The sequence below is a fragment of the Zonotrichia albicollis genome, chromosome 28, assembly GCF_047830755.1.
Source record: "Zonotrichia albicollis isolate bZonAlb1 chromosome 28, bZonAlb1.hap1, whole genome shotgun sequence".
NCBI classification, from domain to species: domain Eukaryota; kingdom Metazoa; phylum Chordata; class Aves; order Passeriformes; family Passerellidae; genus Zonotrichia; species Zonotrichia albicollis.
In genome coordinates this window covers 3743140-3756429 of record NC_133846.1, presented here as the reverse complement: position 1 = coordinate 3756429, position 13290 = coordinate 3743140, and positions in this window count along the sequence as shown.

The window sequence follows — 13290 nt, the reverse complement described above, 5'->3', positions numbered from 1 at the left end:
CAGGCTCTGAACAGAAGCTCACCAATATTGTCACGTACTCTGCCTCTGTTTATGCCAAACTGTCCCACAACAAATAAATAAAGAGCACAAAAACTCCTGCTACAGAGGTCAGGTCCTTGTTGCTCTGTGGAGTTGTGTGTTCCTGAATGAACCAGCTCCTCTGATTCATGCTTTCCTTTTATTTCCTTTTTTTTTTTTTTTTTTTTTTTTTTTTTCTTGTCATGAGTGGAAATTCTGAGCCGTTGTTTTTCCTTCCTGCCTTTCCTTTCCTCCCAGGAAACAGGCAGCAGCGGGTTATTGCTCAGGGGGATGATGTGAGGCCAGCCTGGGGCCTTGGGGACACAATCTGGGCCAGTGAGGGACACTGGAAATGTGGGGGGCAAGGGGAGGGCACAACCCCACATGGACACAGGGACTCAGCCTGGAGCTGCTGGCTTCACTCATTCCTCAGGGAAACAGAGGCAGGGATCCACTGTGACCCAAAGCTGCTCCAGTTCTGTGCTCCCATCCCAAACTGGGCACAGAGAGCTGCTCTCCTGGAAGGTCTGGTGCTTTTGGAGAAGAGGATGAGAGGAACCTGTGGAGCAGAACAGCACAGAGAGAGCAGCACTGAAAAGGGATTTTTTTATAGTGACAGGACAAGGGGAATGGATTCCCACTGCCAGAGGGCAGGATAGATGGGATTTGGGAAGGAAATCCTCCAGAGCAGCTGTGGCTGCCCCTGCATCCCTGGCAGTGCCCAAGGCCAGGCTGGATGGGTTTGGAGCACCCTGGGACAGTGAGAGGTGTCCCTGCCATGGAAGGGGTGGAATAGACCCTAAAAGGGGTCCAGAAAAACTCCTTCTCTAGAAAGGAAGGAGTGTAAAATCCCTTCCAACCCAAACCACCCAGGGATTCTGGGATTTCAGGGGTGAGGAGCCTTTGGGGTCATTTCACTCATTCTCAGCAGCAAAGAAACCTCATGGAAAACTTGAGACATCCACAGATACAACTCCAGCCTCAGACAAATTCCATGCAGCTCCAAACCCTTCCTCCGTCCTCCTTTGTCCAAACCTGGCTGCAAGGCTCTGCTTCCACCTTCACCTTCCCTTCCTGACCCAGAAAATCCATCCCTCCCCCAGGATGGAGCCTCCAGTTCCTCCCTCACCTCCCCAAAAACAACAAATGCACCCAAACGTGACCTCACTGCTCCCCAGCTGCAGATCAGGAAGTGGAAATTGTGGGGACAAAAGCTGCCTGAGACAAGCAAACAGAAATAGATAAAAACCTCCCCCAGCGAGGCTGAGATCAAAAAAAAAAAAAAAGCAGAGGATGAAAGGGCAGGAAATTGGGTTTCCAATTGCAGGGAGCAGGTAGCAAAGGCAACAAAAATCTGTTTGGAAAGGAAGGAGTTGAGCCCTGAGCTGTGCTGGATGCTGGAATGTCTCCTGGAATGTGTTTTACAGCACCAACGAGGTGCTGGCACTGCTGAAGTGCCCAGCACTCAGGAACGGCCTCAGGGATTCACAGGAAAATCCAGTTTGGCCAAAATCACTTAAAAAATCCTGATAGAGAAGTGTCAGTGCCCTGGGAGGTGCCTTTGCTCCCTGGAGCCCCAGCAAGGATCCTGAGGGAATTCTCACTGCAGGACACAAACACAAGCACACACTGCTGCTCTCAGGGTGAAGAAAAGGGAACTTTACTTTATAACATTTCTAGTTTTCTAAAAGTGGCAGTGGATTGGAAGGTGACAGTGCCACCTCTCCAATGACACTGGACAAACCAACAGTTTATTACATTTTTCTTCTTCCATAAAAGAATGGAAAACAATGAGTTATTTACAAAAGCCTTTGCTCCCAGTGCTGGCTCCACCACAGCCTCAGTGGAGCCCCAGCAAGGATCCTGAGGGAATTCTCACTGCAGGACACCAAACAACACGAGCACACACTGCTGCTCTCACGGTGAAGAAAAGGGAACTTTACTTTCTAACATTTCTAGTTTTCTAAAAGTGGCAGTGGATTGGAAAGTGACAGTGCCACCTCTCCAATGACACTGGACAAACCAGCAGTTCATCAAATTTTTCTTCTTCTATAAATTTTTCTTCTTCTATAAAAGATTGCAAACCAATCAGTTATTTACAAAAGCCTTTGCTCCCAGTGCTGGCTCCACCACAGCCTCAGTGGAGCCCCAGCAAGGATCCTGAGGGAATTGTCACTGCAGGACATGAAACAACACGAGCACACACTGCTGTTATCAAGGTGAAAGAAAAGGGAAAGTTTATTTTCTGACTCCAACATTTATGGTTTGCTAAAACTGACAGTGGATTGGAGGGTGACAGTGCCACCTCTCCAATGACACTGGACAAACCAACAGTCTATCAAATGTTTCTTCTTCTATAAAAGAATGGAAAACAATGAGTTATTTACAGAAAGGGTGTGAGAAAGTTGGCTAAAAGAATGTCAACATCAGAAGGTTTAGAAAATCTTAAAAAATCAGGGCGACAGGAACTGGGTCCTTAATTCCTTGCAAGAATCTCATCAGGAAACAAACCTGAGCAGGTTTGGAGCAGAAAATCTCATCAGAAAACAAACCTGAGCAGGTTTGGAGCAGAAAATCTCATCAGAAAACAAACCTGAGCAGGTTTGGAGCAGGAAAATCTCATCAGGAAACAAATCTGAGCAGGAAAATCTCACCAGGAAACAAACCTGAGCAGGTTTGAAGAATCTCACCAGGAAACAAACCTGAGCAGGAGAATCTCATCAGGAAACAAACCTGAGCAGGTTTGGAGAATCTCATCAGCAAACAAACCTGAGCAGGTTTGGAGAATCTCAGCAGGAAACAAACCTGAGCAGGAGAATCTCACCAGGAAACAAACCTGAGCAGGAGAATCTCACCAGGAAACAAACCTGAGCAGGTTTGGAGCAGGAGAATCTCATGAGGAAACAAACCTGAGCAGGTTTGGAGAATCTCATCAGGAAACAAACCTGAGCAGGTTTGGAGCATGAAAATCTCATCAGGAAACAAACCTGAGCAGGTTTGGAGAATCTCACCAGGAAACAAACCTGAGCAGGTTTGGAGAATCTCACCAGTAAACAAACCTGAGCAGGTTTGGAGCAGGAAAATCTCATCAGGAAACAAACCTGAGCAGGTTTGGAGAATCTCACCAGGAAACAAACCTGAGCAGATTTGGAGCAGGAGAATCTCACCAGGAAACAAACCTGAGCAGGTTTGGAGCAGGAAAATCTCATCAGGAAACAAACCTGAGCAGGAGAATCTCATGAGGAAACAAACCTGAGCAGGAGAATCTCACCAGGAAACAAACCTGAGCAGGAAAATCTCATCAGGAAACAAACCTGAGCAGGTTTGGAGAATCTCATCAGGAAACAAACCTGAGCAGGTTTGGAGCAGGAGAATCTCATGAGGAAACAAACCTGAGCAGGAAAATCTCATCAGGAAACAAACCTGAGCAGGTTTGGAACAGGAAAATCTCATCAGCAAACAAACCTGAGCAGGTTTGGAGCAGGAGAATCTCATCAGGAAACAAATCTGAGCAGGAGAATCTCACCAGGAAACAAACCTGAGCAGGTTTGGAGCACGAAAATCTCATCAGCAAACAAACCTGAGCAGGTCTGGAGCAGGAAAATCTCACCAGGAAACAAACCTGAGCAGGAGAATCTCACCAGGAAACAAACCTGAGCAGGAGAATCTCATCAGGAAACAAACCTGAGCAGGTTTGGAGCAGGATTGTCCCTTCAGGAAACAAACCTGAGCAGGTTTGGAGCAGCATTGTCCCTTCAGGTGTCCCTGCAGGGCAGCAGCAGCTGACCAGGGCACCACGCCAGCAGCTGGCCCTGGGCTGGGGCACAAACGCAGCTCAGGAATTCCTGTTCTGCCAGCCTGGAAGCAAACAAACCCATCTCCATCCCTTTTTCCAAGGTCCCAGCTGTGTTCCTGTGTCCCCCACGTGCTGGGGCAGCCCCTGGGGTGGGACCATGTGAGAGCACCTGGGCCTGGCTTTCCTGTGCTCCACAAGGTCAGCAGATCCGGTGGGGCAGCAGGGACAGGGACACCTGGGGATGTGCTCACATGGCAGCTTTGTTCCACTTCTGGGCTGGGAGAGAATTCATTCATAGTCAGAATTAGCCTGAAGAAAACACTGATACCACAAAGCTGGCAGGCCAGAGATTCATGATTAAAAAATACACAATAATCTCTTAATTCCCCAATACACAATAATCTCTTAATTCCCCTCTATTTCCTGCTCCATGAAGACATTCTCACTTCCCAAAATCCCAAAGAGGATTTTGGATTAACATGTTTACATACAACAAGGCAGTCCTGGAGTATCAACATTTAAAAATCCAAGTGGAAGTATATCAGAATATCAGGAAATCAGGATATCAGGAAATCAGGATATCAGAATATCAGGATATCAGAATATCAGGAAATCAGGATGTCAGGAAATCAGGATATCAGAATATCAGGATATTAGGATATCAGAATATCAGGATATCAGGATATCAGAATATCAGAATATCAGGAAATCAGGATGTCAGGAAATCAGGATATCAGAATATCAGGATATTAGGATATCAGAATATCAGGATATCAGGATATCAGAATATCAGAATATCAGGAAATCAGGATATCAGAATATCAGGATATCAGAATATCAGAATATCAGGATATCAGGATATCAGAATATCAGGATATCAGGATATTAGGATATCAGGATATCAGAATATCAGGATATCAGGATATCAGGATATCAGGATATCAGGATATCAGGATATCAGGATATCAGGATATCAGAATATCAGGATATCAGGATATCAGGATATCAGGATATCAGAATATCAGAATATCAGGATATCAGGATATCAGGATATCAGGATATCAGAATATCAGGATATCAGAATATCAGGATATCAGAATATCAGAATATCAGGATATTAGGATATCAGGATATCAGAATATCAGGATATCAGGAAATCAGAATATCAGAATATCTGAGCCAGGCCTCTCCATGGGATCATCTCTGTAGTGCAAGGCCAGGCACAGCGCTCAAGTGATCTCAGCATTTACAGCGCTCGGATAAACCACACAAAGGGCTGCAATAAACCACACCATTGTGCTGGGTTAAAAACATCCCTTAAAAGAGGCATGAAAAGCACCCTGGGAAAAGCTGCATGGTTTGAATGTCACTTTTAAGACCCCCCCCTGCCCTGTGAGCAACCCCTGAGTGGCAAAGAGCATTTTCCCTTTGTCCCCTGCCCCCTTGCTCCAACCACCCTTCCATGTGCTCATTTTCCTTCCTGCTGAGGAGTGACTGCAGCTTCCTCTGGGCCCCCCAGCCCGGCTCGGAGCTCTGCAATCAGCGCAGGGATCTGCAGGGAGCAGGGCCCTCCCTTCCCCGGCAGCCCGAGCCCTTTATCTCTGTGGGAGCGGAAAGCTGAGCCCAGCCCCTGCTCCGGTGTCACACAGCCCTGCCCGGGCTGCCCAGCCAGGAAAATCAACCCTGGGCAGCATTGCTGCACCCTCAGATGGTGGCACACGCTGCACAGACCCCCAAAGAGCCTGAATTCAGGCACAAAAATCCTCTAAAAGTTCCAGAGCACCAGCAAGGAGTGAAGAGATTGGCAGGGATTTGTGCAGCAGCGTGAAGAGCACTGAAAAAAAGAGAGAATCCAGGGAAAATCAATCCTGGGCAGCATTGCTGCACCCTCAGATGGTGCAGAGAGCTCACAGCAGCACACCCCCAAAGGGTTGATTTCAAGAGCCTGAATTCAGGACTGAAGGCACAAAAATCCTCTAAAAGTTCCCAAGCACCAGCAAGGAGTGAAGAGATTGTCAGGAATTTGTTCAGCGGCACGAAGAGCACTGAAAAAGAGAGAATCCAGGGAAAATCATCCCCTGGGCAGCATTGCTGCACCCTCAGATGGTGCAGAGAGCTCACTCTCTGCATTCAGGACTGAATTCTCTGAATTCAGGACTGAAGGCACAAAAATTCTCTAAAGGTTCCAGAGCACCAGCAAGGAGTGAAGGGATTGGCAGGAATGATTTTCCCAGGGAAAATCATCCCCTGGGCAGCATTGCTGCACCCTCAGATGGTGGCACACGCTGCACAGAGCTCACAGCAGCACACCTCCAAAGAGTTGATTTCAAGAGCCTGAATTCAGGACTGGAGGCACAAAAATTCTCTAAAAGTTCCCAAGCACCAGCAAGGAGTGAAGAGATTGGCAGGAATTTGTGCAGCAGCGTGAAGAGCACTGAAAAAGAGAGAATCCAGGGAAAATCATCCCCTGGGCAGCATTGCTGCACCCTCAGATGGTGCAGAGAGCTCACAGCTGCACACCCCCAAAGAGCCTGAATTCAGGCACAAAAATTCTCTAAAGGTTCCAGAGCACCAGCAAGGAGTGAAGAGATTGGCAGGAATGATTTTCCCAGGGAAAATCAACCCCTGGGCAGCATTGCTGCACCCTCAGACGGTGGCACACGCTGCACAGAGCTCACAGCAGCACACCCCCAAAGGGTTGATTTCAAGAGCCTGAATTCAGGCACAAAAATTCTCTAAAAGTTCCCAAGCACCAGCAAGGAGCGAAGAGATTGGCAGGGATTTGTGCAGCAGTGTGAAGAGCACAGAAAAAGAGAGAATCCAGGGCCCCAGGTTGAGCTGCAGGTGAGGAATGCTGCTCTCTATCAGCACAGGGTGTGGCTGAGCAGGTTCTCCGGGCATTTCTCATTCCACAGCAATGAAACTGGGGAATTTTCACTGCACCTGCTGGAGAAAATGCATTTCAGCAGCTCCGTGGGACAGCAAAAGAGGGGCCGAGAATGGAAGTGTCAAATGCAAAGCTGGAGGAAACAACTCTGTAAACACCTTGTTCCTGCAGCTCCGAGCCTCAGCTCCCCACGGCACCTGGGGCTGAAAATAAACCAAGTTCTGTCAGAGAGAGCCCAGCAACGAAGCTTTCTTTAGAAATGCAGGTGTGGGATGTGACCTCCTCCCCAGCAGTGTGACAGCCTCACACAGCTCACTCGGAGTCACTGCTGGCACAAAAACAGCTGTGCAGATCTGGGGAAACAGGGCAAAAATGAAATGCTATGGGTGTAAAACACGCTGGAATTGGGCTCACACAGTGCTCCAGTAATATCTCAGTTGATGATGAGTTACCTGAGCTCAGAGCAGGAATTCAGGCTCTTCCTTCCCTGTCTGAGCCAGAGGAGCTGCCCTGCCTGCTCCAGGCACGGGGACACTGCAGCACAGAAAGAGCAGCTCCCTGGGGCTGAAAATAAACCAAATTCTGTCAAAGAGAGCCCAGCAATGAAGCTTTCTTTAGAAATGCAGGTGTGGGATGTGACCTCCTCCTGCCCAGCAGTGTGACAGCTCCACACAGCTCACTCGGAGTCACTGCTGGCACAGGAACATCAGCTGGGCAGATCTGGGGAAACAGGGCAAAAATGAAATGTTATGGGTGTAAAACACGCTGGAATTGGGCTCACACAGTGCTCCAGTAATATCTCAGTTATGAGTTATATACTCATAACTCAATTATGAGTTACCTGAGCTCAGAGCAGAAATTCAGGCTCTTCCTTCCCTGTCTGAGTGAGAGGAGCTGCCCTGCCTGCTCCAGGCACGGTGACACTGCAGCACAGAAAGAGCAGCTCCAGCTCCCTGGGGCTGAAAATAAACCAAATTCTGTCAGAGAGAGCCCAGCACCGGAGCTTTCTTTAGAAATGCAGGTGTGGGATGTGACCTCCTGCCCAGCAGTGTGACAGCTCCACACAGCTCACTCGGAGCCAGTGCTGGCACAAAAACATCAGCTGTGCAGATCTGGGGAAACAGGGCAAAAATGAAATTGTTATGGGTGTAAAACACGCTGGAATTGGGCTGACATAATATCTCAGTTGATGATGAGTTACCTGAGCTCAGAGCAGGAATTCAGGCTCTTCCTCCTCTCTCTGAGCCAGAGGAGCTGCCCTGCCTGCTCCAGGCAGGTGACACTGCAATACAGAAAGAGCAGCTCCCTGGGGCTGAAAATAAACCAAGTTCTGTCAGAGAGAGCCCAGCAATGGAGCTTTCTTTAGAAATGCAGGTGTGGGATGTGACCTCCTCCTGCCCAGGGCCCTCAGCAGTGTGACAGCTCCACACAGCTCACTCGGAGTCACTGCTGGCACAGGAACAGCTGTGCAGATTTGAGGGAAACAGCGCAAAAATGAAATTGTTATGGATGTAAAACACGCTGGAATTGGGCTGACATATCTCAGTTGATGATGAGTTACCTGAGCTCAGAGCAGGAATTCAGGCTCTTCCTTCCCTGTCTGAGTCAGAGTGGCTGCCCTGCCTGCTCCAGGCACGGTGACACTGCAGCACACAAAGAGCAGCTCCTGGAGTCATTAATCTGTGTTTTTATCAGGCTCTCTGCAGTAACTGCTTGTTGCTGGGCTTGCAAGGCTTCCTCAGGGGTGAAGAGATGGATGAGAATCTTGGCTTCATGACCAGAAGGCTGGATTTATTAATTTATATATCATAATAATAGCATAAATTAATAAATCAATTTTTAAAATAATAAATTTTAAAAATTAATAAATAAAAATTTAAAAATGAAATCAAAATTTATTTAAGAATTAAAATTTATTGAAATAAAGAATAAGAAAATTCTAAAAAAAATTTGTTTTATAAAATAAAATTTATTTTAAAAACAAAAATAAATTAATACATAAAATTTAAAAATTAATAAATAAAAATTATTTAAAAATAAATTTTATTTAAATAAAATGTAAAAAATTTAAATAAAAATTATTTCATAAAATAAAATTAAAAAAATAAAAAATTAATAAATAAAGATTTAAAAATTAGTAAAATTTAAAATTAATAAAGATTTAAAAACCAGTAAAATTTAAAATTAATAAATAAATTAATAATAGATTAATATAATATCATAAATTAATAAATCCAGCCTTCTGGTCATGAAGTCAAGATTCTCGTCTAATAATTAGTATAGTCTTATACATTAAGAGGAATAAAAGGAATAAAGAGAAAAGTTCAGAAGCTGCTAAGAATAGAAAAAGAATGAATGAACAAAGGAGCTTTCTCTGATTGTCCCAGAGAGAGCTCAGTCTTTGATTGGCCCTTAATTGTACACAATTAATTGTGTACGAGCCTTAATTGTCCATGGGCCAATCGCAGATGCACCTGTTGCATTGCACAGCAGCAAATAACCATTATTGACATCCTTTCTCTGGGGCCTCAGCTTCCCAGGAGAGGGAAAAATCCTAAAGAAAGGATTTTTAATAAAAGATTGTTATGCTCACACCATGCAAGATCTTACAGAAAATGCATCGTTCATGTTATTGTTGTTATTGCTGTTATTGTTATTCATATTATTGTTGTTATTGCTGGGAATCCCATCCAAATCTCGGGGCTCACACTCACACTCAGGGGCTGCCCCAGCCCAATCTCGGGGCTCACACTCACACTCAGGGGCTGCCCCAGCCCAATCTCGGGGCTCACACTCACACTCAGCTGCCCCAGCCCAATCTCGGGGCTCACACTCACACTCAGGGGCTGCCCCAGCCCAATCTCGGGGCTCACACTCACACTCAGCTGCCCCAGCCCAATCTCGGGGCTCACACTCACACTCAGCTGCCCCAGCCCAATCTCGGGGCTCACACTCACACTCACACTCAGCTGTCCCAGCCCAATCTCGGGGCTCACACTCACACTCAGCTGTCCCAGCCCAATCTCGGGGCTCACACTCACCTGCCCCAGCCCAATCTCGGGGCTCACACTCACACTCAGCTGCCCCAGCCCAATCTCGGGGCTCACACTCACACTCAGCTGTCCCAGCCCAATCTCGGGGCTCACACTCACCTGCCCCAGCCCAATCTCGGGGCTCACACTCACACTCAGCTGCCCCAGCCCAATCTCGGGGCTCACACTCACACTCAGCTGTTCCAGCCCAATCTCGGGGCTCACACTCACACTCAGCTGTCCCAGCCCAATCTCGGGGCTCACACTCACACTCAGGACCCACCCCAGCCCAATCTCGGGGCTCACACTCAGGAGCTGCCCAAGCCCAATCTCGGGGCTCACACTCACATTCAGCTGCCCCAGCCCAATCTCGGGGCTCACACTCACACTCACACTCATTTGCCCCAGCCCAATCTCGGGGCTCACACTCACACTCACACTCAGCTGTCCCAGCCCAATCTCGGGGCTCACACTCACACTCAGCTGTCCCAGCCCAATCTCGGGGCTCACACTCACACTCATTTGCCCCAGCCCAATCTCGGGGCTCACACTCACACTCAGAGGCTGTCCCAGCCCAATCTCGGGGCTCACACTCACACTCAGGAGCTGTCCCAGCCCAATCTCGGGGCTCACACTCACACTCATTTGCCCCAGCCCAATCTCGGGGCTCACACTCACACTCAGAGGCTGTCCCAGCCCAATCTCGGGGCTCACACTCACACTCAGAGGCTGTCCCAGCCCAATCTCGGGGCTCACACTCACACTCAGGAGCTGCCCCAGCCCAATCTCGGGGCTCACACTCACACTCAGGAGCTGTCCCAGCCCAATCTCGAGGCTCACACTCACACTCAGGAGCTGTCCCAGCCCAATCTCGGGGCTCACACTCACACTCAGGAGCTGTCCCAGCCCAATCTCGGGGCTCACACTCACACTCAGGAGCTGTCCCAGCCCAATCTCGGGGCTCACACTCACACTCACACACCCCAGCCCAATCTCAGGGCTCACACTCACACTCAGCTGTTCCAGCCCAATCTCGGGGCTCACACTCACACTCAGCTGTTCCAGCCCAATCTCGGGGCTCACACTCACACTCAGCTGTCCCAGCCCAATCTCGGGGCTCACACTCACACTCAGGAGCTGCCCCAGCCCAATCTCGGGGCTCACACTCAGGAGCTGTCCCAGCCCAATCTCGGGGCTCACACTCACACTCAGCTGTTCCAGCCCAATCTCGGGGCTCACACTCACACTCAGGAGCTGCCCCAGCCCAATCTCGGGGCTCACACTCACACTCAGCTGTCCCAGCCCAATCTCGGGGCTCACACTCACACTCAGCTGCCCCAGCCCAATCTCGGGGCTCACACTCACACTCAGAGGCTGCCCCAGCCCAATCTCGAGGCTCACACTCACACTCAGCTGTCCCAGCCCAATCTCGGGGCTCACACTCACACTCAGCTGTCCCAGCCCAATCTCAGGGCTCACACTCACACTCAGGAGCTGCCCCAGCCCAATCTCGAGGCTCACACTCACACTCAGGAGCTGCCCCAGCCCAATCTCGGGGCTCACACTCACACTCAGCTGTCCCAGCCCAATCTCGGGGCTCACACTCACACTCAGGAGCTGTCCCAGCCCAATCTCGGGGCTCACACTCACACTCAGGAGCTGCCCCAGCCCAATCTCAGGGCTCACACTCACACTCAGCTGTTCCAGCCCAATCTCGGGGCTCACACTCACACTCAGCTGTCCCAGCCCAATCTCGGGGCTCACACTCACACTCAGGAGCTGCCCCAGCCCAATCTCGGGGCTCACACTCACACTCAGCTGTCCCAGCCCAATCTCGAGGCTCACACTCACACTCACACTCAGGAGCTGTCCCAGCCCAATCTCGGGGCTCACACTCACACTCAGGAGCTGCCCCAGCCCAATCTCGGGGCTCACACTCACACTCAGGAGCTGCCCCAGCCCAATCTCGGGGCTCACACTCACACTCAGGAGCTGCCCCAGCCCAATCTCGGGGCTCACACTCACACTCAGCTGCTCCAGCCCAATCTCGGGGCTCACACTCACACTCAGGAGCTGTTCCAGCCCAATCTCGGGGCTCACACTCACACTCAGCTGTTCCAGCCCAATCTCGGGGCTCACACTCACACTCAGGAGTGCCCCAGCCCAATCTCGGGGCTCACACTCACACTCAGGAGCTGCTCCAGCCCAATCTCGGGGCTCACACTCACACTCAGAGGCTGCCCCAGCCCAATCTCGGGGCTCACACTCAGGAGCTGCCCCAGCCCAATCTCGGGGCTCACACTCACACTCACACTCAGGAGCTGTCCCAGCCCAATCTCGGGGCTCACACTCACACTCAGGAGCTGTCCCAGCCCAATCTCGGGGCTCACACTCACACTCACACTCAGGAGCTGTCCCAGCCCAATCTCGGGGCTCACACTCACACTCAGGAGCTGCCCCAGCCCAATCTCAGGGCTCACACTCACACTCAGGAGCTGCCCCAGCCCAATCTCGGGGCTCACACTCACACTCAGCTGCCCCAGCCCAATCTCGAGGCTCACACTCACACTCATCTGCCCCAGCCCAATCTCGGGGCTCACACTCACACTCAGGAGCTGCCCCAGCCCAATCTCGGGGCTCACACTCACACTCAGGAGCTGTTCCAGCCCAATCTCAGGGCTCACACTCACACTCAGGAGCTGCCCCAGCCCAATCTCAGGGCTCACACTCACACTCAGGAGCTGCCCCAGCCCATTCTCGGGGCTCACACTCACACTCAGGAGCTGCCCCAGCCCATTCTCGGGGCTCACACTCACACTCACACTCAGGAGCTGCCCCAGCCCAATCTCGGGGCTCACACTCACACTCAGCTGTCCCAGCCCAATCTCGGGGCTCACACTCACACTCACACTCAGGAGCTGCCCCAGCCCAATCTCGGGGCTCACACTCACACTCAGCTGCCCCAGCCCAATCTCGGGGCTCACACTCACACTCAGCTGTTCCAGCCCAATCTCGGGGCTCACACTCACACTCAGCTGTCCCAGCCCAATCTCGGGGCTCACACTCACACTCAGGAGCTGCCCCAGCCCAATCTCGGGGCTCACACTCACACTCAGCTGTTCCAGCCCAATCTCGGGGCTCACACTCACACTCACACTCAGCTGTTCCAGCCTAATCTCGGGGCTCACACTCACACTCAGCTGTTCCAGCCCAATCTCGGGGCTCACACTCACACTCAGGAGCTGCCCCAGCCCAATCTCGGGGCTCACACTCACACTCAGGAGCTGCCCCAGCCCAATCTCGGGGCTCACACTCACACTCAGGAGCTGCCCAAACCCAGCCCTGCCCTCCCAGCGCCCTCTGCCCTTCTCTGCTCCTCCAGCAGCAAAATGAAATTTCTTCCTTTAAAGAAATTAAAGAAACAATCCTCACAAAAACAGAGCTGAGGGGTTTTGGCTGGGGGAAAATTACAGAATATAAAGATGCTTTGTGGCTTTAGGACACAACAGGCCAGAAATTCCCCCTTCCACACCTCAACATCACCCAAATCAGGATTT